At 35.4% G+C, this 26,261-nt stretch overlaps 1 long non-coding RNA gene across 1 annotated transcript in view; it reads left to right on the top strand.

The window, feature by feature from the left end:
* Positions 1–26,261, top strand: part of LOC100429167 (uncharacterized) — a 191,853-nt gene that overhangs the window by 123,724 nt on the left and 41,868 nt on the right. Inside the window, exon 2 of the long non-coding RNA XR_013414453.1 lies at positions 9,501–9,548. This is a non-coding gene — a long non-coding RNA (uncharacterized LOC100429167). The remainder of the gene's footprint in view (positions 1–9,500; positions 9,549–26,261) is intronic.

Raw genomic sequence — 26,261 nt, 5'->3', positions numbered from 1 at the left:
ATTTTATGCAGTAGCTTTCATAGAGAAAGACATTTTCCTGTAGATATATCTAGAGTGTCAGTTGGGTGGGGTGCTTTGGCTTTGGTTCAAGGTAGGCTCAGTCGTGCATTGTCAATATGAGGGGTTTTTTGGCTGTTGTCAACATCAGTGGTGCCTGCAAGTTCCCCAGTGGCTTAGACTGCAATTGTTTGTGGAGGCTGTGGGGTGGTTTTCCCTGCATGAGGATTCAGAGCAGGCCAGTCTTTGGGCCCTTAGGAAGCACATGCGGTTGCACAAAAGCTCCATCACTGAAGTGAATAGTGGGCCTCAGGTGTACTGGTTTTCAGGTCCCAGGGTGGCACATGCACACCAATCATGATGGCAGCAGGCCCCATTGAGAATCGATCCTGAGTCCCTGGCTGGTACACGCTGACGTGCAGTGGTTCCACCTCTGCAAAGGGTGGAGTCAATAGCAGTGATCTGGGGATCATTTTGTCTCTCTGTGTCCTGAGAGAAGCCTCCCTGATGTGCTGGACTGTCAGTTTCCTGGGGCATAGGGCATTACATGAGCTTGAGCGGCAGAGACACGACTGCACTGCCGGGTCTGGCTGGTGTTACAGCACTGCAGTCCTCTTGGTAGATGCCAGAGGATGTCAGTGGGCTTCAAAGATGTAGAGACGCAAGGGCTATTGGTCCTGAGGGGAGGGTATAGTTTGACTGCGGCTGCATTCTCAGAAATGGCGCCGTGCCGCAGCAGTCTGAGTCTTCACAGGTTGAGGGGCACCCAGCGTGGATTCTCTGTCTGGCAGGATGCAGCCAATGAAGTCTAGTAGCTCCCTGTGATAAGCTGAGGGCCTGTGAGGCCTGAGTGGTTCCTCCGTAGTCAGAATCAGGGGTATCTGGGATGACAATGTGAATTGCTGGGGATCTTCTGCTTACCCCGGCACCACAATGGGGACCCCTCTTTTCTCTGAGCTGATCCCTGCTGGCTGCCTTGCTTCTCTCTCCATGCTGCCATCACAAGTTTCCATGCCTCAGTGGGTCTATGTCACTTTCTTACTCAATTCCAGTGTTTTTCTTTTCTTTTGTTTTCCTTTCTTTTCTTTTTTTATTTTTCTTCTGGGGGTTGGGTTGTGTGTGTCTGAAAAAGAACTTTACTAAGAAACCCAAAGGGAAAGAAATAGGACCACTGAAGCCAGAGGCTGGACGAGGTCACAGGGATAGGATCAGCAGCTGCTGGCCCTGCAGGAAACCCCTTCTGTGGCTCTGGGAGCCCCTCTATGCACTCCAGGGGCCTGAAGCCCCAAACAATCCTATGGCCTTGTCTCAGAGCGCTTCCCTGTGCCTTGACTCTTCAGGGACAGGGGCTGCGGATGGACAGCAGGAGGGGTGAGTGGAGGGAAAGAGGGTCTGGGTGAGGCTTGGGGGACTAGGATGCCAGGCACTTGGACCTCAGGGCTGGAAGGGTCAGACCAAGTCTGGGGAGTGGGTTTGTGGACTGCTGTTCGGCTGGACGTGGACTTGAGTATGTCCTGGGCTGAGCAGAGGGCGTTGGGTCCTGCTTGTGTTTTGGTGATTGCAGTCAGAATGGGAGTGATCCTGAGACCTAGGGGCCTGGGATGAGCTCAGAGTGGCCGGCAACCACCCTACCTCGATGACTGTTGAAGGGATATTTTCTTTCACATTTGGTTATCTATTTCTTGTTTCAGCATTCTGTGTTGAGGAGGGGAGTGCTGGGTGCCTCTGATCAGTCATCTTCTTAGGAGTATTTTTCTACTTTTTACTTTTTTTATTATCTAGTACCTTTTTCAGCACAAATGTTTTCCATTTTAAATTCTACTTTATTAGATATTGATATTCTAGTGCTAGCTTCATTCTCGTAGTATTCTCTTATTTTCTACATTTTCTGTACAGATTTTTGTGTCGATATCTCAATATAACCTTCCTATTAACTACTTGTTTCTTCAACTAAGTCTAGTAAAGCAACTATTCTATGGCTTTACTGCCTAACCTTTGTCTTTATTTATTTACTTATTTATTGCCTATCCTTCACAAAACTAACACTCCTCCACTTGCTCTGGAACTTTAGTTTGAACAGTTATCTCCAGTAGTGTGCTTCTATTTTAAATGTTTCTTTGAATGTAAACAGGGATGTGCTTTTCTCTCTCTCCCTATTCATGAGCTTTTCAGTTTGGTGGTTTGACAATTCTTCATCAAGCCTAACATGGTCCCCAGTTCAGATCTAGGTCTAATATTGGTACCTTGAGGGTGTTCAACTACAAAACAAAGCAGATTCCCTCAAAAGCCCTGATATGGCCTTGCCCAGATTCTGTTACATGGCACCATGTTTCTGTCTCCTCATGCCAGTCCTAGAAGTAGATGAGTGGGGGCCACGACACTCAGTAGTGGCTTCAGTTTATTTTATCCTCAGCCTGAGTACAGAAGCTCCTCAGGTCCTGGTTTCAGGTGCTGAGTGTGGCTTTATGGTGAGGTGTGTCTCCCACCATATCAGAGGAGCTTTTGTCCCTGTTAACACATAGGAATAGAATCTTGACAATCAATGGCCATTTATGTCCCAGGTCCAGGTACTTTTGGATTCCTGCTGCAGGTTTTCTTTTGTTCCTTTTTCACAGAGATGTTTATATTGGTTTAAAACATGGCTTTTTTTTCTTTTTAATATTCACAAATTCCGGTAAAAAATGCGTTTTTAAGCATTAAAAGTACAAAGTTTAATAGGAGGGCTCAATTAACTGACATTCTACCTTTAGGGCATATATTTATAAATGTCTTTCATCCTTTCTTCCTTGCCCTTGAGCAGGCAAATGAACCAAACCCAGTTTGAATATCTAAAAGATGCTTTGGTGTTATTTATTCTAATACCTTGACTGTCTCAAAGCATATCTTCATTCAGAATACAAATATATGATGCACTATGCCACATACTTTTAATTTTCTGCTTCAAAAGATGTATTCTCACATTCCATAGCATCTAGGATAGATGGTAGTAACCACACTTGTTGGTTATTAGGCAAAATAAACAGATAGGCAGCTATCCAAAAGCTTTGTCACTATGGGCAGATTTGATCATTAAGATTAATGCATTTTATAAAGAATACAATTTTGTCACAGTGTTTAATCATCCATCCAATTCTTTAATATAGAGAATATTAAGGCTTACTATAGTAACAAAGGGGATGAATCTGAGCCAGGCCACAGTAGCCACTTGATCTACTTTCTTTTTACTCATCCGTAGTCACTCTCTCCCTTTTGAGTTACAGTCAATTTATTTTATAACTTACCAAAACATAAAAGGGTTACCTACAAGGATTAGGTACTACCCCAAAAGTGAATCCAAATTTCTTGCCACTTAGAACCCGTATGAAGATTATGAAGCAAAATTATGCATTGCATGACTGTATTTAAACATCTCATGTAAACCATAAATATATATACCTACAAAAATTAAAATGAAAAGTTTAAAAATAAGCAAAACCTTAAAATAATATCTGATCTTCAGCTATAAAAATTCATATAGTAAGCTGACATGTTACATTTTATTTTTAAAAAATTTATTTTTGAAGTCACTGCATGAAAGTATTTTTCAGATAAAATATGATATTGTAGAAACTACAATAATATTTGGCAAACAATAATTTATTCATTTATAACTTATAAAGCTTTACAGTAGCTTGTGTTGAGGAGAGTCTTGCAACAGACACTTCCAGGTCATTTCCTGGTTCTCCCACTTAGCAGTACGACCCTGAGCAAGTTACTCTACTTTTCCAGGTTTCAGTTTCTCTATCTTTAAATGAACAAAATAATAGTACTTACCTCATAAGGCTATTGTCAAAAGTAAAGAATTAAATATATTTTAATAGTGTATCACAGTACTTGGCACAAAGTGTTATGTAATCAATAATATCGTCAAGGGAAAAAAGTTCTTTTTAAAAAAAGTTTTAAATTTGCAAAATCAAGTCTGTTACTTATAATTCCAATGTTCTTATTAAAGATGAGATATTTAGTCAATAATATCTAATTTCAACCAGAAATATTCATTTATCATTGGTGTATATATTTTGACTTCTAATTTATTTTGCTAGAGAAAGTTTGAGCCCTTTATAACTAAAGGGAAAAATAGAAGATATTGTCATAAACTCTTTGATATTTACTTGCTTGCTAAAGTGATGCTATATTTGCTTTTCTTCAAAACATGAAGCAATAAAGGTAACGGAGAGATTTCTATCGATTACTTTTTTACTTATTTTAAAATGAAGTATTTATGTAAATACTATATAAGATTAAACACGCAAAATGTTAGCCTAAGATGCAAATGTTATGATTGTATCAATTGAGTTCATGTTTATTCAGCAGCTAGTATATGCAAAATATAAATTTTCCATCCTCGTAACTATGACCCATCAATTTATACTTTATTTACTATTTAAAATAATGAATGTAATTTTTATGATCACCTGTGATGCAATTTTGAGCAGGTACCCTGTGAGGATTAATTGTATGGGATGGGTCAACTTGACTGGGCACAGGATGCCCAGATATCTGCTTAAGCATTATTCATGGGTATGACTATGAGAGTGTTTCTAGAAGAAATTAACGCTTGAACTGGTGGACTGAGTAAAGTAGATGGCCCTCCCCAGGGTGGCAGACATCATCTAGTCCCTCGAGGACCTGAATAAAACAAACAAACAAACAAAGACAGAGGAAGGTTGAATTCACTCTCTGCCTGTCTGAGCTTGGAGGCTGATCTTGCATACTCTGCAACTCTAGTTCTCAGGCCTTCAGGCTAGGACTAAAATCTATACTTCAGCTCTCCAGCAATCAGGCCTTAGAATTATGCCATTGGCTCTCCTGAGTCTCCAGTTTGTAGACAGTAGATTGTGGAACTTCTAAGCCTCCATAATCATGCACACCAATTACTTATAATACATTTTATCCTATTGTTTATGTTTTTTCTAAAGATCCCTAATACATGTCTCATGAGATCCTTACACAGTCAAGAAACAAGTTTATGAATACTCTAAAAAGCTAGATTCCCTTTTTCTGAGACATTACCCTCTATTTTTAAGATTTATGCTATTGACCTTTCCATTAAAATGGCTGCTGGCATCAATAAGAGTCTAAATAATTGCAATTCTTCACCTTTAAAAAGGTGGTAACCTCTACTTAATTGCCCACATTTTAAAATGTGGATGTTATTTTCTTCCTCTTTCTTTCTTCTTGGCCTTTAAAATATTTTTTCTCTTCAGTATTATTTTTTCCTTCATTCCAAAATAATTCTACCAGTAGCCACCAGATAGGATAAATGGGACAGTCAATGTGTGCCAGGCCCATTCAAAGGGAATTAATATAGTGGATGTAATAATTATGGCCAAGATAGCAGAGTGTCAGTTGGTACGGTTAGATTGAAGAGACACTAATGGTATGCAGGTGAAGTGGTAGATCAACTACCTACAAGTAGCAGACCAAATGTGTGAATATATTGAGAATAATGAAAACCAGATTTCTCAATGACAGAGAATATGGAAAAGGAAAGGCTGGAATGAACCTAGTGAAATAGCTAGAAATTATAGACATTGTTGTGACCTCTGGTTATAAATGTGTAAAAATACTTATAGAAATAAATATAGATGCAAATGTATATATACATATAGATATTTTATATATAATATATTCCATATATATGCATCTATATATACACACACACACACACACACACACACACACACACTGATTTTCTAGCTCTCTCTACTGATACATCAATGCTGAACACACTGGTATCAATGAGGACAACTTGATTTCTAAATACCAATGTCTTGGAATCCAAATTTCACCATCTATTAAAAAGAACAAGGGCTTCTGGAAGAAATGGCTGATCTAAGTTGAGGTGGAAAAAGCGTTAGATGACTCCAGAACATCTTGTTGTACCAGAAATTAAGGAAGAGCTCAAAGGGTAATGGAACATATCAAAACAATATAGAAGCCAGCACGAAGGGGCTCCCAGCCAAGTCCGGAAGAAGTAGATCACTGAAATACATAACAAACTTACCAAACTTCATCTAACAGCATACTAAAAATTGGTAAATGAACAGAGATGCATTATAACTTAATGAATACAGTATAATTTCATGTGTTCATACAGATGAAACAAATAGCAAATAAGAAGGAAAGGGGTAGGGAAAGCCCATCTTTATAGAGAATGTCAAAGATATATGCAGAATGATGGAATTATATAACCTCTATATGGCAACCACTACAGAAATAATTATTTCAAAATCTTCAATAAAATCATTCAAATAAATGAATTCCATAAAACATACTCAATTTTAAAAAATAATATAATGAATATATTTCCATAATCACAAGCTATCTTCCCACAAATTATTAGTAACAGTGAAGACAAATAACAAATAAACTAAGGTATTTTATGTTGCAGTAACTTGACAGTCTCTTTTAATTAAATCCACATTCTTTGCCACCTGATACAGTGAGAATACAGCATAAAAGTCTACGCTATTGTTGCCCAAAATTGATAACCTGAGGCTACGTATGGGGAAATACCAGGCAAATATAAACTGAGTGATATTCTACAAAAGGACTGGATCGTATATTCAAAAATACCAGGGTCATCGGATTCAAGTAAAGCTGAGGACCTGGGAAATGAGCAAGGCATAACGGTAGATACTGCATGATCCGAGATTGACAGCATTGTGATAGTCACAGGTAACTGACACACCACGAATGGAGCTCTCTGGGTGAGTGACAGGCAGTTCCTAAATATTTTGTAAATTGAAATTGTCCTAAAATACATATTTTTCAGAAATAGATGAGACAAAAACCATTAAAATAAAGAGTTACCTGCGTTGGGGGAGGTGTGTGGTATATATGGAGAAACAGGAAAGAAAACAAATAGAAGCTGGAATTCTCTGCATATACTATGCATGTCAATTTGACTTGGAACCTTCAACACATAGAAATTATATTTTTAAAAAGCTATTCATCAATATTAAAAGCAAAGTGAAACAAATGAACCAAATCGCATATCAAGTTAGTGGCATACATGCACAATGACATTAAAACACAGGGATTTGACGATAGATATGCCCTAACAAGAAAAAGAATTTCAAAAAATATTAAACTGTTCTCTGTAGTTTGTTTTTTCTAGTAGCGATGTTAGTTTTATTTTAAGTCTACTCTGTGTGCGCACGTGTGTGTGTGTGTGCACGCACTGTGGGATAAACTGAATAAATAATTGTGTCAGTGTCATTGAGAACTAGAAAAGGGAGAATATAATTGTAAGATGGATGAGTTTAATAACATCTTTCTGGCCCTTAATTTGAATTAGAAGTATTACTAAGAACTCATAACATATTTTCTCTAAAAATATGCATATCTTGTAGCTCAGACCACTGAAAAGACCATCTAGGCAACATTTTTCCTAATAATAATCATAATCCTTAAAAAATTGTGTGATGCCAAGTATGAGTTAGGAAATGCCCACAGTGAGCATGCAATGTGTCACAGCAGAAAACAAGAAAGCTATCAAAACTGGGTTTCAAATGGATTTAAGAGCTCAACCTTACATTTTTCCTTGATAAAAATTGCAAAAACTAATCTATTCTATAGAAAAGCACACTTTTCAATCAATACAATTGCTTTCATAATGTTTTAGTATAAATCCATTTTTTTCTAAACTAATCTTTATATACTTTTTCAAATTACATGATATTTTTCCTCTAATGTTTAAAGGGTTTATCTCTAAAATATAATTATGTTTTATAATAATTTACACAAATTTAGGAATAGACTATGCATGCGTGTGTGTTATACATGAGAAGATAGGTCCCTGAGTAGTGTTTAGAAAAGCAATATGGTTGTGAAGCTAGTTGCAATATACTTGGAAATCTAGTTGCAGTATCCATCTAGAGAAGGATCTACTCTCAACCTCTGAGATCTCAAAGAGTATAAGTGAGCAGGTGCATCTAAAAAATTAGCAGCAAGAGAAGTTGTGCATGAACATAGACAAGCAATATGGCTTCTATGAAAACCTTGTAGATTCAAAACCTATATTTAATGCTTGCTAAGGATGAGAATTGGTTAAAACTCGAGAGCCTAGCTCTATTAAGAAAATTTTTTTTTCTGAAAAAGAGAATCTGACACTTTATATGCAGATAATATTTGTGACAAATATGACTAAACTACAAGATTATGTTTTTCAATAAAAACGTGCAGTTTAATCTTTTAATGCAAAGCACTGGTATAAACTTCAAACAACAATTCAGAGATGCAGAAAAATAATATGTTAAGTATATGTAGCTAATTTGATCATCTTCAGAAGTTTTTGCCATGACTTACTAAAAAAGGAAAAAACAAGATAAAACTTTTAACCTTCTGTTTTAAATGTGGCTCAATCTTGTAACTGAAAAACTTCTAAAAGGTAGTGTTCAGTGTGATATGGAAAGTAAATATTCAGCTGCTTAGTCTCTTTCTTACATAGCCTCACTCTGCCCTGCTTGTCTCCTCTAAATGGAAGGTGGAAGTAGGAAGTAGAGGAAGTTTCTTCATCCTCGTTGCAACAAGAGAATCAGGGACCTCTGTCTTCCCATCTCCTCCTGCAATCCCTGGTCCACCTCAGTTGCTCCTTACAACTGAATCTGTAGCTGCTATAATTCTCACCTGGTTATGTTCTTTGACAATGAAAGCCGGGTGACTCTCCTAGACGCCAGCTGTTGCTGGTGCTATAGGGCCCTGGAATCTGGCTGTGACTTATCTCTCCCAGCTTACACAGTCTGTTGCAGGCACCGAGCCATTTCCTACCACATTGCACACTTACTTGGAATATTCTTTGCCAAAATATCTACAACTCTTTGTCTAAGACCTGAGGAATGAAAAGAGGCAGGGCACTGCTAAGCCTCCAAGTCTCCTGCTGTTATCAACAATGCACCATTAAGTCGGGAACCTCACAACTGAAGCTGATACAGGGCGTGGCTTTGAGATCACATCCTCTGAGTCCTTAAAACTGAGTAGGAGCCCAAGCCCTCAACCTTCACATCACCCATGCTTTTCTAACAGTATTCCGGCATCTTGGATGGAGCGAAACTGGGACACACACGTGATCACTTTGCTTTTCTGCCTTTTAAAAAACTGTTGTAGGCAATGTCTTCCCTTGTTCCATCCAGCACTTACTAACATCATTCTTGAAGAAACCAAAAATGAAGATCAGCCACTCTGTTTATTAGGAACAGAAACAAATAAAAACAAATGTCAATCTATTGTTCTCGCATTCAAATTCTCTTTCAGTCAGATGCCTTAATCATGGACATCGGTCTCTTTAAACTCCAATAGAGAGATAAAAAATGGGAGGGGGATTTCTTTAGATGGTACCTGTCTTAGTCGATTTTTGCTGCTATAAAAAATCTACTGCTGCTTAACCTATTCCTTGGCTGTTGAGGTCATCATCCTTTAAAAATAATCACTCATTAACAGCAAACATTTATTTCTCACAGTTCTGGAGAATTCCAAGACCAAGGTACCAGAAGATCTGGAGGTGTCTGGTAAGGACTTGTTTCCCAGTTTGCAGATGATTATCTTCTTACATGGCAGACAGCAGAGAGAGATGAAACAAGCTCTCTTGTGTTTCTTTTTATAAGGGCACTAATCCCATTTATGAGGGTACCACCCAAGACCTAATCACCTCCTAAAGGCCCATACCATTATACTGGGGATGAGAGTATTAACACATGAACCTTTGGGGAAACAGAAACGTTCAGTCCCATAGCAGTATGCTAGCTTGAAAATCTCTTATCCAGTCTTATAATCCAGAATTGAATATGAAAATCACATTTTACTAGGTTTTATTTTGTCTATTGTTTAATTTGTGTCAAAGTTCTTATTCCTGCTCTGGCACGTGGATACCTTGAGGGGACTAAAATGAGAGAAGGCAAAAAGAGGAAAGCGCAGAAAAATATAAAACCATTCCTCCTTTACTCTTTTGTGTGATAATAGACAATATTTTGGTAGCATTTGTTAGGTACAGCAAGGGGAGTGATGGTTCAGTATTTCATTATGATAATTTGGAGTTTCCATCATTTTTTTGCTACAGTGATTTATGGGTAGATTTTCAGACAATAAAAGGCTGTTGTTTGTCTCTTGCTTTTTTATTAGCACACAGCATTACAGTCCTTCAATGGCTAAAATGCTTTCCCCATAACTAAATATTTTATTTGCTTATATTAAAATTTTCTATTTAGCATATTGCAGGGAAATGACATAAATCAGAGAACTATGGAAATTTTAAAGCTCACAGAGACTCAAGACAATCAGATTTAAGCACTCTCCCACATACTTATTTGTTATCAAGTAAACAGCACGTAAAAAGTTCAGCATTCCGGGTTGTTAGCCAAGATTTTAAAAATGTAAACCTAGAAAATGTTAACAAACTTAACTGATCAGCTAATTATACTGAATTTGAGATTTCTTTTTATATTTTACTATAAATACAGACTACATGGCGTGTATGATTGATGCAGTAAGATTAATTAAAGAAAGAATAAGGGCAAATTAATGTAAAATAATTAAAAGTAGTATTGAAAAGAATGCATTTGTCTGATTTCTTTTAAGAATATCTCTGTGTTTGATAATGGCAGTAAAAAACAGATTTCAGTTTTCCTAGGTCAGAATGTAAACAAAGTATAATTCTATAAAATGTATGATCATTTGTAATTGTGGATGGGTAAAGGATAACATTCTAGAAAGAGTTCTACTCATTAGAAAATTAAGAATTTTAGCAATTAAAGAACTACCAGTTAAGGACAATAGTAAATCATAGGTTGATTGTAGCACACTTGCAATAAAAGGAATAACAAGCTATTTTCTATTTTCTTATAAAATACAGAAGAAATACTGTAACAGAACTCTTTGTAGCCTTTGCCAAAGCCACAATTCAAATCACAAACATGAAAAGGAATTGCTAATGAATTTACAGGGATTTTTAAAAATTCCTCTATAACTTTCAATAGAAAACAGCTAAAGTACAGGAAAATGTATGACAGTTATACTTCCAGACATTTATCTAGGTTATATAGATACTGTATATTTTAATGTGTTCTCAATACAAACTATGTAATAACAATTAGCATTGAATTTATAAACTCCATTGATTTGGTCAATAAAGCTATTTAAACATTAGGTAAATAACTATTTGCCATAAACAGTACTAAAGGCTAGGCCTAGACCTCTGCCCTCAAAGAGTTTATGAAATAATGGCAGTGCCATGTAATGTGAACAGAGCAGTGATTCATTTAAACTAAAGATCTGCTTAAAATGTAGTCTTCAAAATCTGTTGTGTAGGTAAGAAAATAATTTAGACTAGCCTAAAATCTGGTGAAAACCAAATGGGCTACCAAAGCTTTTATAAAAAAATAAAAATAAAAGCAAGCACTCAAGCGTGTTCCCTGAAAGTCTCTAAGGCATCATATGCAACAGGCAACAGGTACAAAAGGCTCTCAGGAACATATACCACATGCATGTCAATGAGATGCCATATTATATTATTTTATTCCCTAAAGACATAAAATATTACATAAGAATACAAAAGCAGCACCTGCCTTCTGCTAGAATCCTACTTGCGATAAATTTGAGCCTGACAGATGAAGACTAAGGACAAGTGTAACGTCTCCAGAATATATAACCAACAGATGTGCTGTTTCCCAACCCTTCTATCCCATGAACTATTCCTTGGCTGTTGAGGTCATCATCCTTTAAAAATAGTCACTCATTAAGCATCTGCCTGGAAATTACAATTATGATTAGACAAATATTGAAGTGTTCTAAATTTTGAAAAATTGGTAAGCATCTGACAACTTTACAAATATAACTGTTTATTCTCACAATAATGAGTTCTATAGATTTAAGGTGAAAAACTTTTTATTTCTGTTGTTGCAGATGTGATGTCAGAAAGATTTAATTCTTGAATATTCTTGTTGTTTAAATATCACTGATTGAACCCAAAGCCCTAAATTTGTTGTTATAGCCCTAGTTTTCCATTTGCAGATCCATTTTTCTAAGAATTAAAAATTCTGATATAGTGCCACGTGGCCTGAAATGACAGTACTGTTCGAAATTTCTCAGATGGATAAACATTAAAGGTTGGTCAATATTGCTATTCGGGTTTTAAATTTTTTGCCCGTGGTGATTCAAATAAATGTGAAACCAAAGAAAGGTCAATATATTAGATTATCAAAGGATATCTAAAATGATGAGCTGTTCTGTATTGACTGAAAAAATACTGTAATCAATTTGTATCACTGAATTCATACTGAAAAAAATCTGTTTCCTAATGTTACATGATGGCGTGTTGAACATGAACCTCTCTTGGAGAGACATAACTACTTCCAGATGCAACATACATCTGGTTAGGAAATGAAATCTTTCTACATACATTTATCAAGACCAAGGCCTTCTATCAACTGGCTCCTATATATATAAATATAAATATAGATAAATATATATACACACACACATATATATATTTTTTGAACAGGGTCTCACTCTGTCACCAAGGCTGGAGTACAGTGGTGCTATCTCACCTCACTGCAGCCTCCACCTTGCAGGCTCAAGTGATTCTCATGCCTCAGTCTCTGAAAGAGCTGGGATTAAAAAGGCCTGAGCCACCACACCCAGCTATTTTTTGTATTTTTTAGTAGAAACAGGGTTTTGCCATGTTGGCCAGGCTGATCTCAAACTCCTGACCTCAAGCGATCTTCCTGCCTTGGCCTCCCAAAGTGCCGGGATTACGGATGTGAGCCACAGTGCCCAGCTGGGCTCCTATATTTTTTCAAGATTGTTTCTCATTACCACCCAAAATGCCCATTGTCTTCTATTTACCATGTAATGAAGGGAATGAGTGCTTACTGGTTACTGTATATGACTGGGGCGTGGTCTATGGCTATTAAGCATGTTACCTTTGTGATGATTTGTCTGCCTTCATTTAGTCTTGGGAATAAATGCTAGACAATCAAATTAGCCTAAAGTCATTCTGCCTACCTGTTTCAGATGAGGGTTTCGCCTTGCATGAAACTTGTTGAGAAGTCCAATTTTCTGAAATTATCACATCCTTCAATTCTAGTATTTTCAGCTGTTTGAGAAGCATACGGCAGCAAGAACAGTATTAACCATTGTTATGCTAATGTAGTATGGGCTACATTAGCTTAGTCTCAGAAACTAGAAATAACAATACCACCATTAAAAGATTTGCATGACTATAATATGTCAGATACTATGCTAATATCATTAGATATATTTTATTTTTTATAATGTATCTGAGCAGTATAAATTATTATTTGCATTTTACGTATAAAGAAACCGAGACATAGGCCTGGCACCATGGCTAACACTTGTAATCACAGCACTGTAGGAAGCCAAGGTAAGAGGATCACCTGAGACCAAGAGTTCAAGACTCACCTGGGAGATATAATGAGATCTTGTCTCACTAAACATAAAACAAAAAATTATCCAGGTGTGGTGGAGCACGCCTGTAGCCCCAGCTATTCAGGAGGCTGAGGCACCACTGCACGCCAGCCTGAGCGACAGTGTAAGACAGCGTCTCAGAAAAAATGACAACAAAAAAGAAACCAATTCAATTGATTATATATAATTTAATCCAGGATATGCTGTTCAAAAAACAGAAAAACCCAGACTCATGCTTTTAATAATTTATTAGACTGCTACCCTCTACTTTTTATCTTTCATCTCAAGAATATTAAAATTGCTTTTCCTGTGCTTATTTAAAAGTTGTTAGTGTTGCCTTAACATCATTTTAATATTTTAGGAGGATTCGTTTAGTGTCTTTAGAATTATATTTCCATTTTTATTGTAGGAATGTTAATTTTCTTCCTTATTTCTTTCTAATACCAGAATTCAACCATTTTGTGATTGCTGTGACCTACTAAATGTGTCAATTGATACATTCGATTTATAGTTGCTTCCATTTTAAATTGCTTTTATACTTAATGATTCAATTAATTTAGTTTCACCCTTTTTAGAATTACATTATGTTTCCTGGTGATTTGCATAACTATATTTAAAAATAAGCACACTAAAAAAAGCAAGGACTTTACCAATACACCTGTTCAATCATTACTCACTAAACTCCAGCAATCTAAGGTTAACCATTTTAAATGTATAAATTTTTTAGTAAAATGAAGCTATTGTTTGTTGAATTCTTCAAAATTTTAAGTATCTGTTTATATTGCTTACAATTATGCAGCAATGAAGTATTAGCAATCTATTCCCCAGAAAAGGAACACAAGACTCATAAAATTTAAGTAACTCATCCAGGTCACTTAGTCAGTATGGACCCAACCTGGAATTGAACCCAGATGAATCTGACTATAAAATCAATGTCCTTTCCAATACATGGAACTGTCATACTGGTATCACAACAGAAAACCTTTTTTAAATGAAAAGATTCTACGTCTTGCACTAAGAAGATGCAAAATCCCATGCAGCTGTAAGTCACTTGCTGGAAATCATCTGGTATGACTGATGTCTTCAACATAGCCTTGAATAGAAGGAAAACTGTAGTAAATGTTATCAAATATCACAAACAGTATGTAAAGATATTATAATGCATGCAAGAATGCATCACTTTTCAGATGACAAGCAAAAGAGGTTTAAATTTAAATCTGCGTTAGGAAAAAGCGACAGCTTCTTTGATACTGACATTAGAAGTCCAAAGGCTGGCCAAGCCTGGCTCTCTAGATACCCTATTCTTCCCTTTGGTGCAGTGCAGTGGGACCATTTAAAGACCCAGGTCACTAAAAGTAAAAGCCTTCAAAAATGTCCTGAATTTTACAAACCACAAGGAAAACCTCAAGGTAGAATAAAAAATATTGAAAAAATTAATTTTGACATCCTATAGAAGTCAATCTGCTCTGACATTGATGGTGTTATCCTGGAATGTATAAATAAATATAAAATTTGAAAATGCTGTCCAATGGCTGACCAGATAAACTTGCGAGTGGAAGAAAAAACGTATGTTTTTTCTGCCTGAAATAAAAATATTCTAAATACTCAATATTATCTCTTTGTTTATAAGTATAGAAGGTGATAAATATCTAGGATAATAAAGAAAAACAAATAATTGACCAATTGAAAACATATATGCACACTCTACACCTTGGTTACAATGATGGATGAACATCCAAAGCACAATGCCAATCCCGATGAGAATATGGAGCAACAGAAACTCTTATTTATTGTCGGTAGGAATGCAAATGATAACTTAATGATGTTGAAAGGTAGTTTGGCAGTTTTAAAAAAAAACTAAACATACTCTTAACATGTAATCCAGCAATCATGCTCCTTGGCATTTACCCAAATAAGTTAAAAACTTGGGTATACACAAAAACCTGCACAGAAATATTTACAGCTTTATTCACAATTGCCAAGAATTGGAAGCGATCACAATCTCCTTCAATATATGAATAAATAAATAAACTCTGTTACATCTAAACAATGGAATATTATTGAGAGCTAAAAATAAATGAAAAGCTACAAGCCATGAAAAGGCATAGGAGAAATCTTAAGTGTATATTATTATATCAGTAAACAAAAACCAAACCAAAAATTAAACCTATGAGTTTAACTTCTAGTGATGAGAGACAGTCAATAAAAGGTATATAGTTCAATAGAAAGTAAAAAATTATATGAGTGAAAAGTAGGTATGGAATGCAAAAAAAAAAAAAAAAAAAAAAGAAATTGATTCCTCACATCATAGAGTGTACTTACACAAATCTACATGATATGACCTACTATATACCTAGATTATATGGTATAGCCTATTGCTTCTAGTCTACAAACCTATACAGCATGTTACTGTATAGAAGAGTTACAGTAAAAAATACAATATAGAAGATTTTAAAAGATACCCCTGTATGGGACACTTACCATGAATGGATCTTGCAGGAATGGAAATTGCTCTAGGTGAATCAATGGGTGAGTGGAGAGAAAATGCGATGTCCTAAGATATTACTGTACACTACTATACACTTTATAAACACTGTATACTTACGCTATACTCAATTTATTTTTTTCTTTCTTCAATAATAAATCAACTTTAGCCTGATTTAACTTTATTACTTTATGAACTTTTTAAATGTATTAACTTTTGACTTCTGTAATAACACTTAACTCAAAACACAAACACATAGTGCAGTTGTACAGTTTCTTTTTCTTTATATCTTTATTTTATCAGGTATTTCCATTTTAAAAAAATTTTTCTTTACTTTTAAATACTTTGGCTAAAAACTAAGACATGGACACACACATTATCCTAGGCCTACACAGGGTCAGGATCACTCTATCACTGTCTTCCACCTCCACATTTTGTCCCACTGGAAGGTCTTCAGGGTCAATAACATGCATAGAGTTGTCATCTCATATCGTATCAATGCCTTCTTCTGGAATATCTCCAGAAGGACTGGCCTGAGGCTGCTTTAAAGTTAACTTTTTTTTATATAGGAGTACACTATAATGATAAAATATACAGTAAATACATAAACTAGTAACATAGTTCTTTATCATTATCAAGTATTATACACTGTATATAACTGTATTGTTTTGTATGACTGGCAGTACAGTAGGTTTGCTTATACCAGCATTACCATAAACACATGAGTAATGTTTTGTCACTGGGTAATTTATAAAGAAAAAGAGGTTTAATGGACTCACGGTTTCACATGGCTGTGGAGGCCTCAAAACTATGGCAGAAAGCAAAGCAAAGGCACATCTTACCTGGCAACAGGCAAGACAGCATTTGCAGGGGAACTCCACTTTATAAAACCATCAGGTATCACGAGATTTACTTACTATCATGAGAACAGAATGAGCCATGACTCAATTACCTCTCACTGGATCTCTCCCATGACATGTGGGGATTATGAGAGCTATAATTCAAGATAAGAATTAGGTGGGGACAGAGCCAAACCATATCATTCTGCCCTGACCCCTCCCATATCTCATGTCCTCATATTTAAAAACCAATCATGCCTTCCCAACAGTCCCCAAAAGTCTTAACTCACTTCAACATTAACTCAAAAGTCTACAGTCCAAAGTCTACAATGTCATTAGGCAATATGAATCTTCCAGCTCCATTATAATCTTATAGATCCACTGTCATATAGCATTTCATCATTAACCAAAGCATCATTATGTGGCATATGACTGTATATGTGATGGAAAACTTTAGGTAGAATAAAAGTGGAAGATAAAAAAATTAGGGATCAGTTCCAAACACATTAAGTTTGAGATATCTTCTAAATATTTAATACAGATGTTAAGTCTGAAAAAAATGACCATGAGATTTATTAATATGGAAGTCATTGGTAACCTTGATATATTTTAGTTAAGTGTTGGGGATAAAAGGCTAATTGAAATAGGTTTAAAATATACATGAAGAGAGGTACTTCTGCTTCTAGTCAAGACTGAAAACTTGACAAAATACATGAAAAAAAAATGCCTCTCAAGACATTTGACAGAAGGCAATAAAGGACAGGGAACAAGAAATAAACAAGGTTTGTTTTGCCATTTTACTGTCTGAAGAAAGTTACAAGGTGATGTTACAGAGAATGGGAACCCTGGCAGAAGCTGCTGTCTCTCTCTCTGAGTTGAGGAGAAGGGGCTGGTGGTCTATGGAAGCTGAGGTGAATAGAGTAAACAGGAAAGGGTACCAAAGATCAGAGACCCTCACAGCACAGAACTCTGGAAATCTTTAGAGTGTTCCCTGAGTGTTCAGTGAGTACTGATCAGCGTATGTACATGAGAACACTACTTAGGGCCAGAGAACATAATCCTAAAAGAATTGAGTAAAATAGCACCCAGGAAACAAAAGGTTGAGAATAATTCCTGTTATCATGAGAAAAAGTAGGAACTTACAATTTAAGGAGCATGGTTGTTTGCATACCTAATGAAACAAAATAAGACTTGGACAAAATACTTCCCTGGCCCTACCTAACAAAACTTGAAATTATCACTCAAGGGGATAAAACTCTGCAAGTAATGTGACTGAGTCTCAGGTTGAAAATCAAGAATATTTGTATATAAGAATACAAAAATACTTGGCACCCAACAAGGTAAGTTTTATAATATCTAACATCCAATCAAAAGCCACAAGGCAGGCAAAGAAGCAGAAAAATATATATCATAATGAAGAGAATGATCAATCAAACTATCCAGAAATAAAATAGAATTAGCAGATAAGGATATTTAGACATTTATTATAGCAATATTTCACATATTCAAGAAACCAGAAAAAAGATTAAACATATTAGTAATAGACAAGGAAGTTGTTTTCAGAAGACTCGAATAGAACTTCTAAAGGTGAAAATGACAGGGTCTGAGATGAAAAATACACTGTATGGGATTAACAGCAGATTAAAAAATGGCAGGAAAAAAATTACTAAACCTGAAGAAATAACAACAAAACTTTTCAAAATGAGGCACAGAGAAAGGGTGAAAAAAAGAAACCATAGCATCAGTGAACTCTGGGACAACTTCAAATGGACTAGTATACATGTAATTGAAGTCCTAGAAAGAGAGAAGAGAGACAGAAATTATTATTTGAAGAAAAATTTCCAAATTGGTTATGCATGATAATTCATAGAACCAAGTTCAGTGAACCAAAGCTCAAGTATGCCAAACCTGAAGAAAAATTCACCAAGGCACATCATAATAACATTGTTTGAAATCAATGACAAACAGAAAATCTTAAAAGCAGCCAGAGAGAAAGGACACATTACTTTCAGAGAAACAAAGGTAAGGATGTCCAACAGCAGATTTCTCACCAGTAAAAAGCCAAGTTTATACCATAAGTAAAATGATAGTAAATTGCGCAAAGGTAGACTGTGATAAGTTAAAGATTTCTAACATATACCCACTAAAACAGCACAACAAAAAGTTAACACAAATAAGTCAATAAAGGAGATAAAGTGGTAATATAAAAATTGTCATTTTATCCAAAGGAAAGTAGAAAAAGAGGAAGTAGAAAACAAAGAACAAATGAGACAAATGGAACAAAACTAGCAATTATCAGCCAATAAGCAATTTAACCTAAGTGGTATTTGTAGAGAATTCCATACAACAACAGCAGAATACATAATGTTTCAAGTGTACATAGAACACATGCCAAGAGAGACCATATTCTAGGTCATAAAACAAGTCTCCATAAGCTTAAAAGGCTTCAATCATACAAAGTATTTTCTCTATCATGGAATTAAATTAGAAATCAGTAACAGAAAGCTTTCTAGAAAATTCCCAAATATTTGGAAATTAAACAACACACTCAAATAACCCAAATGATGAAACAGAAACCAAAAAGGAAATTAGAGATCATTTTGAATAAAAGGAAAATGAAAGGACAGCATACCAAAATTTGTTGGACAAAACTGTAGCACAACTTAGGAGGAAACTTACAGCCATAAATGCCTATATTAGAAAAGAAGAAAGGTTGAAAATAATGACCTCAGCTTCCAGCTAAGAAATTAGAAAAATAAGTGAAAAAGAAGCCCTAGTCTTCAATATGAAGAGAAATTAAAGATAGAAAAGAAGAAGGGAATTATGAAAGATCAAAGTGGAAATAAATGAAATGGAAATCAGAAGAAAAATAGACATAATGAATAAAGTAAAAGGTAGTTCTTCATGAAGATATATGAAACGAACCTGTAGCCAGACTAATCAAAAACAGAAAAAATTAGACATAAATTTTTATGAGAGCAGTGACATAACTACTTATTCTACAGCTATTTAAAATATAAGTGATTACCATAAAAAACTTTATGCTAATAAATTTGACAACTTAGATGAAATGAACAAATTTGGACACAAACTACCAAAGCTCACTTAAAAAGAAATATGTAATCTTGATATTCCTATGATAATATTAAATTTATGGTTAAAAATCTTCTCACAAAGACATCTCCAGACCCAGATGCCTTTACTTTTGAATGCTACAAAACAATTAAAGCAATCATAATAATTCTGTGCACAAAAAATGAACTTGGATGTATATCTTACACCACCAGACCCAAATATAAACTTAAATATAAAACCTAAAACTATAAAACTTCTAGGAGAAAATCTTTACAAGCTTGGATTAGGCAAGAATTTTTTAGGTACAACCCTAAAATTATAATCTATGAAAGCAAAAACTGATAAATTGGTTTTCATGAAAATCAAGAACAGCTGCTATTCAAAAGCCACTATTGAGAGAAAAAGAAGACAAACTGAGGACTGGGAAAATGTTTGTCCAATAATATATCTAATAAAACACTTGTATTTAGAATATGTAAAGATTTCTCAATATTGAAAACTAAAAAAAAAATCACACACATCTTAATTTAAAAAGGCACAATATTTGATCATGCACTTAACCAAAGAAGATGCATGGGTGGCAAATTAGCACATGAACAAGAGTTAGCATCATTACTCATTAGGGAAATGTATATGAACCCCAGTGAGATGCCACTCCCTACCTATATAGAATATCTAAAATGATAAATACTGATCAGACCAAGTCTTTGTGAGGATGAGTAGCAACTGGATCTCTCAAAACTTACTAGTGGGAATATAAAGTGGTATAACGACTTTGGAAAACCATTTAGTGTTTTCTTTAAATGCCAGATATGAATTGACCATATGAACCAACCATTTCACTCATTAACCCAAGATACTTGAAAACTTATGTCCATACAAAGACTTAAAAAGACATGTTTAAAGGAACATGTAGGTTTATATTAGGTGAATCTAGAAATAATGCAAATGTTCATCCCAGGAGAATCAACAAATTGTGGAACATCTACACAATGAACTACTATTCAACAATAAACAGGAATCCATTATTTATACATCTAACGGTATGGTCTAAATGTTTGTGACCCCCAAAATTCATACATAGAAACATAATTACCAATGTGATGGCATTAGGAGGTAGAGTCTTTCAGAGGTAATGAGATAATGAGTATAGAGCCTTCATGAATGAGACTGGTGTCATTACAGAAGAGACCCCAGAAAACTGCCTTGCACTTCTACCATGTGAGGGCATAGCGAGAAGGTGCCATCTATGAACCAAGAAACAGGCCTTCACCAGATACCAAATCAGCCTTGTTCTTGGACTTTCCAACCTGCACAACTATGAGGAACAAAATTCTGTTGTTTATAAGCTATTCGGTCTATGGTATTTTGGTATAGCAACCTAAATGGACTAAGACACCCAACAACATAGATGAACTAAAAAATAAATAAATAAACTTGGAAATAGAGGAATTGAAGCCAGTTCATATAGAAACCTTTTCAGAATTTTGCTCTTAATAAGTAACTAAACAAATAAAGTAACATTCCTGAAATTTCATTTAAAAAATACTATATAGATTGGATAAATGGAGTAGTTGGTAGAAGGGGAAGTGAAAACCAAGAGACTGCTATTCTTAAGGAGAGAGAAAAAATCCTTGATGGGTGCATGACACCATGAAATAATCTGCAGCTTGAAAAAAAAACTGTTGATGAAAAAAATATATAAGGTAAGATTTCTAGAACAAGTGGAGCCATTAGCCTTAAATAAGATTAAGGATTCATCTATTGTAAAGGGAGGTTAGACAGCAAATATGGGCACTATTGCTAATAGATAGGTAGAAATGGTGGCTGGAGATTATGAAACATCTCTTCTGACTTTGAGTTTTCTCATATAATTGGAAAGATGGTCATCAGCTGAAAGTGTGAAATGGAAAGAGATGGGTAGTGTTAGATTTTGAGAAGAGAAGAATAAAGGAATGGGAGAGTGGATGGAGAAGATATAATAATTGTCAGACAGAATTAAGGGGCAAGAAAGTTGAGGGTGGATATAAGGAAGTGAATATAATGATTGGCTAAAAAGTATAACCTGGGAAGGAGAGAAATTAGGATGAGAAGAGAATAAAGCAAAATGAAGATGTGGTAGAATCAGATGAAGGGGCTGAGGAGCAGAATCGTTGGATTTACCAGATACAGTGCGTTAAAAGGACAAAAGTGGTTGCCAGAGGGATGCCTGAGATTGACATTTCTGATGATATCATAGATATTAATTCTGACAGGTCTAGGATACAATCCAAGGAGTGAAAGTTTAGGTGAGATAAACATGAAGTTCAGGGAACTGAGAAGTCAGTGTTTTGGAAGTGTCAGCCATGTGGACTCCAAAATCACAAATACATGATTTCAGAGTGATGGAAAATCAGAAGTAAAAACTTTCAAGATACAGGATGCAACTGGATTGGAAAGGGGAGGTTATAACCCAGTGGTAGGTGTAATATTGCAACAAAGAAGATAATGGATACCATAACCTGATACTTGAAATTCAAAATTAAGGAGTCTTAGGGAAGTGGGAGCAAGAATAGTCTAGAAATAACAATTCGGAGGAGGAGGATGCTCAACCAGATTTAGGCTCGTGGTATGGAGAGATGACTGTGGGAAAGCAGTATCCTCAAGGAAGACTAGAATTTATGTTAGAGTCAGAGGTAAAGGGAGCACTCAGAAAAAGGTTTAATATATAGGAATGTTTCTCTTTTCCCTGAATAATGAACTATGTGTTCCAAAGGACTCAGTGGAAAGTTTTCAGAAGTTGGAGATGGCTAAGAGATAGAGAGAAAATTGGGATTGTGCACAGTCTTCAATAGAAGAGGAGAATGCCCTTGGAGTCTGGGGATTCTCATGATCACTGGCATAATCAGGATAAAGGCATGTTGGACTTCTGTTTGTCTCAAGTTAGAGAGAAGAGGCAAGGCCAAGATTCTTGTAGAAACATTTAAGAGCAGTTTAGGCCAGGAGCCTCCTGTCTTTTCTTGTAATAGGAAAAATAGTAACTAGAGAAGGGCCAGCCAATATTATATCTAAGAGGCTCCCCTTGACTCTTGTGGACGGAGGCTTACAGGTCTGAAGAGGGGCTGTCTTAGTTCCTTTTCTGTTGCTGTTACAGAATATCACAGATAGGGTCATTTATAAGGAGAAGAATTTTATTTGATTCATGTTTCTGGGATCTGGGAAGTTCAAGAGCATGGCACTGGAATCTGGCATGACAGGAAGGTGGAAAGCAAGAGGGCAAAAAACTGCATGTGAGAAAGATTGCTTTTACACAAGTCACTCCTGCAAAAACTAACCCACTCCAGTGACAATGGCATTAATCCATTCATGATGGCAGAACCCTCATGACCCAATTGCTTACCAAAGGCCCCACTTCTCAACACTGCCACAATGGCAGCCAAGCTTTTAACACATGAACTTTGGGGGAACAAATTCAAATCATAGCGGAGGCCTTCTAAGTCTCAGTCCACAACGTTTCCCCTGGACCCCAGCAGGTAGGAATAATTTCCCTTCTAAGTGGCTTCAATACCACTTTCTGAATACGTAATAGATTACCTAAATGGTTCTTTCTCAAAGATAGTATCTTGTGCCCAAGTGGTAAAACAAGAATCTCTTTTAGCTCCACTCAACTCCTGTGAAATAATGAAAAGGTTTTTAAAATGCGTATTCTTTTTCATTCTGTATCTTTTTCATGCTGATGCAATAACCCTCTTGTCTCTTACTTACACATGACTTAAAGAATGGCCATCCAAACTGAAGGACTATTCAAATGAAAAATTCTAAGCTAGCTGACATCCTTCCAAGACACACTACTGTCAGGTAGGATCAAACACCAAATAGGTGTATCATTTGACCCACCCATTAAACTCATTTCTGCAGGAATGAGGAATATAATGCTGTGGATATCAATGAATGGCAAGTGAATTTTAAAGATATAATAACCTGAATATGAGAATGACTATCAATACACATTAATTTAATTTAATGCCAGTATTACCACTAACACATTTGTGTAGCACATTATAATTTGCACTGTAATTTCATGTTTGATTCTCCCTCAATACTGTGCACATCTTATTATTACAGCTTTGCAGATAAGAAAAGTGGCTTTCAAATAGATTAAGGGCACAGAGGTGGGCTGTGTTGAAACCCAAGTTTTCTGAGCATATTGTGCTATTCATTTCAGAATAATTAATATATTGAAACAAGAGACTGAACTAGAGTCTGCATCTTCTGACTCCTAGCCATGAGCCCTTTAACCTACACCATCTCTGTACGCAACAGACAATTTGGAGCATTTGATCTTTCTGATTAGGGACAGTTCATCCAATATGTAATATCTGAATTGTTGGTTTTCTTTTTTACTTAAGAGGGCCACCTTTATAATATGCATTTACTCACGCTCCCTTTCTTTCTCTTTATCTGCTTTCTCTCTATTTCTCTTTCTTTCTTTCTCTTTTTCTCCTTCTCCTTCCGTTTCCCTTTCTCAATCTGTCTCTCTCCTCTCACCCCACAAAATTACTATCTGCTCAGCTAATATCTTCCTTGTTATATTTATTTCTGCCAACTCTATTCTGTTATTTTTATTTTAAATTATAAGCCATGAATGCGAAAAAACATGACTCTGCTTTTCAATGTCTTTAGAAATTCATTTAAAAATATCTGGAGTGATTAATTTGGTTCAGCACTCTGAAATCATGTTAGTCATATGTGTCTCAGAGGGCGAATATAATTTTTAAAATGTTGACATGTAATTTGCATATAGACAGTATTTGGATACTAAATATATTTAATTGCATTCCATTAATATATTCCCATTTCACTTTACTTGCGGCAAGAAAATGATTATTCTTACACTGATTTGAACACACACACAAAACCCAGTCTCTTTTTAAATGTTTCATTCCTACAAATCGTGGAGAAATATATTTAAATATATTTTTCAATTAATTAGATAAAAAGGAAAATAAAATTTTACAATAGAATATTCTGCCTTTATCTTGGTATCAGTAAGAGCTTCTTATATATGACTACTGTATGCATTGGGAACACTGATGCCTCTATGAAATCTTAAGGAAAGAACCATAAAGAGGTATGTGGTAATAACCTGAAAAAAAAAAAAAAAACCAAACATATTAAACAGAAGTGCCACATCATGGGATTTTTCTTTCATAAAACTGTACTATAAATTTATTTGCACTTAACTAATGGGTAAGTTATTCATGAATAGGGATTTAAAACTCACCCCAACTTGAATATTTTCGAAATAAATTAATATGTAAAAACCAGCTAAATTAGAGGAATAGCTTAGTTATTGAGGAATTTCAGTTCCAAAAGGTAAGAAATAAATGCAAAAGTATACTGCCTCTTGATATTTTTAATTTTGTTTCAAATCCTAAAGAGAGTCATAGTCCCATTAGAATATTTCTATCTACAAGACCAGTGCTCTAACTCCTGAACTATGGAGCCACTAGAATATTTCTTAAATAATACAAATACATAGGATTTACACTTTCTCAAACATTCCATTTCCGGAGCAGTATCAGGAATCACAGGCATTACATTTCAACCTACTGGGAGAGTCTTACAGAGTCTTTGCCAGCCTCTCCACTTGGACATATTATTCATATAGAAATAATATTCATCTTACTTCTTATTTGGGAATATTATCATTTTCCTAATGTTCTTCCGATTTCTTACCTAACACGTAACTTGGCCACCTTAAGATAAACTTAATAAAATGAGTTTCATTTCCCCCTGGGACAATTGAGTTTATAATATATATATATGTAACCATCTACAAGGAGGGATATGATGTCTGCTGTTTAGCAACAAGTCAAGATGATAATAAAATCATTAACTCTGTCAATATAAATGCTAATAGAAAAGGGAAATTGGATCCGCGCCTGGCATCACATTTCTCTGATAGGAAATTAGAACAGAGAAATTGAATCTGACAAATCTTAGCACTTAGAGACCAACATCAAAATTGTAGTCTGGAGTACACAATAAATGGCAGAATGCTTCTAAATTAAACTGCGCTTTTGTTAGGACAGAATAAATAGCTTCTCCCTGGCCAACAAAGTGATCCACAGCCTCTCAGAAGGACCCTTAAAAATATAGTATAATATAAAAGCCATAATGTTAGCAAAACTCAGGTTGACAAGCCTGCACTAATTATCTTCAGTATTACAACACTGCTAATGGAGCTGCAGTCTGAAAGATAATGAAGGTGAACTCATTAGCAGTGCCTTGAACTAATGTTTGCGAGGGATCATTTATTGTCTGCTAGTCCTTACGTAGCTCAACATTTTATATTGGCATATTAAATAGGGCTCTAACTTGATTTATGAGCATTTTTTTCAACCTCTTGGTATAAACGA

This window comes from Macaca mulatta, chromosome 2 (genome assembly GCF_049350105.2).
Source record: "Macaca mulatta isolate MMU2019108-1 chromosome 2, T2T-MMU8v2.0, whole genome shotgun sequence".
NCBI lineage: Eukaryota > Metazoa > Chordata > Mammalia > Primates > Cercopithecidae > Macaca > Macaca mulatta.
Note: the sequence above shows the minus strand (reverse complement) of the source record. Positions and strands in the feature narration are given on the sequence as shown.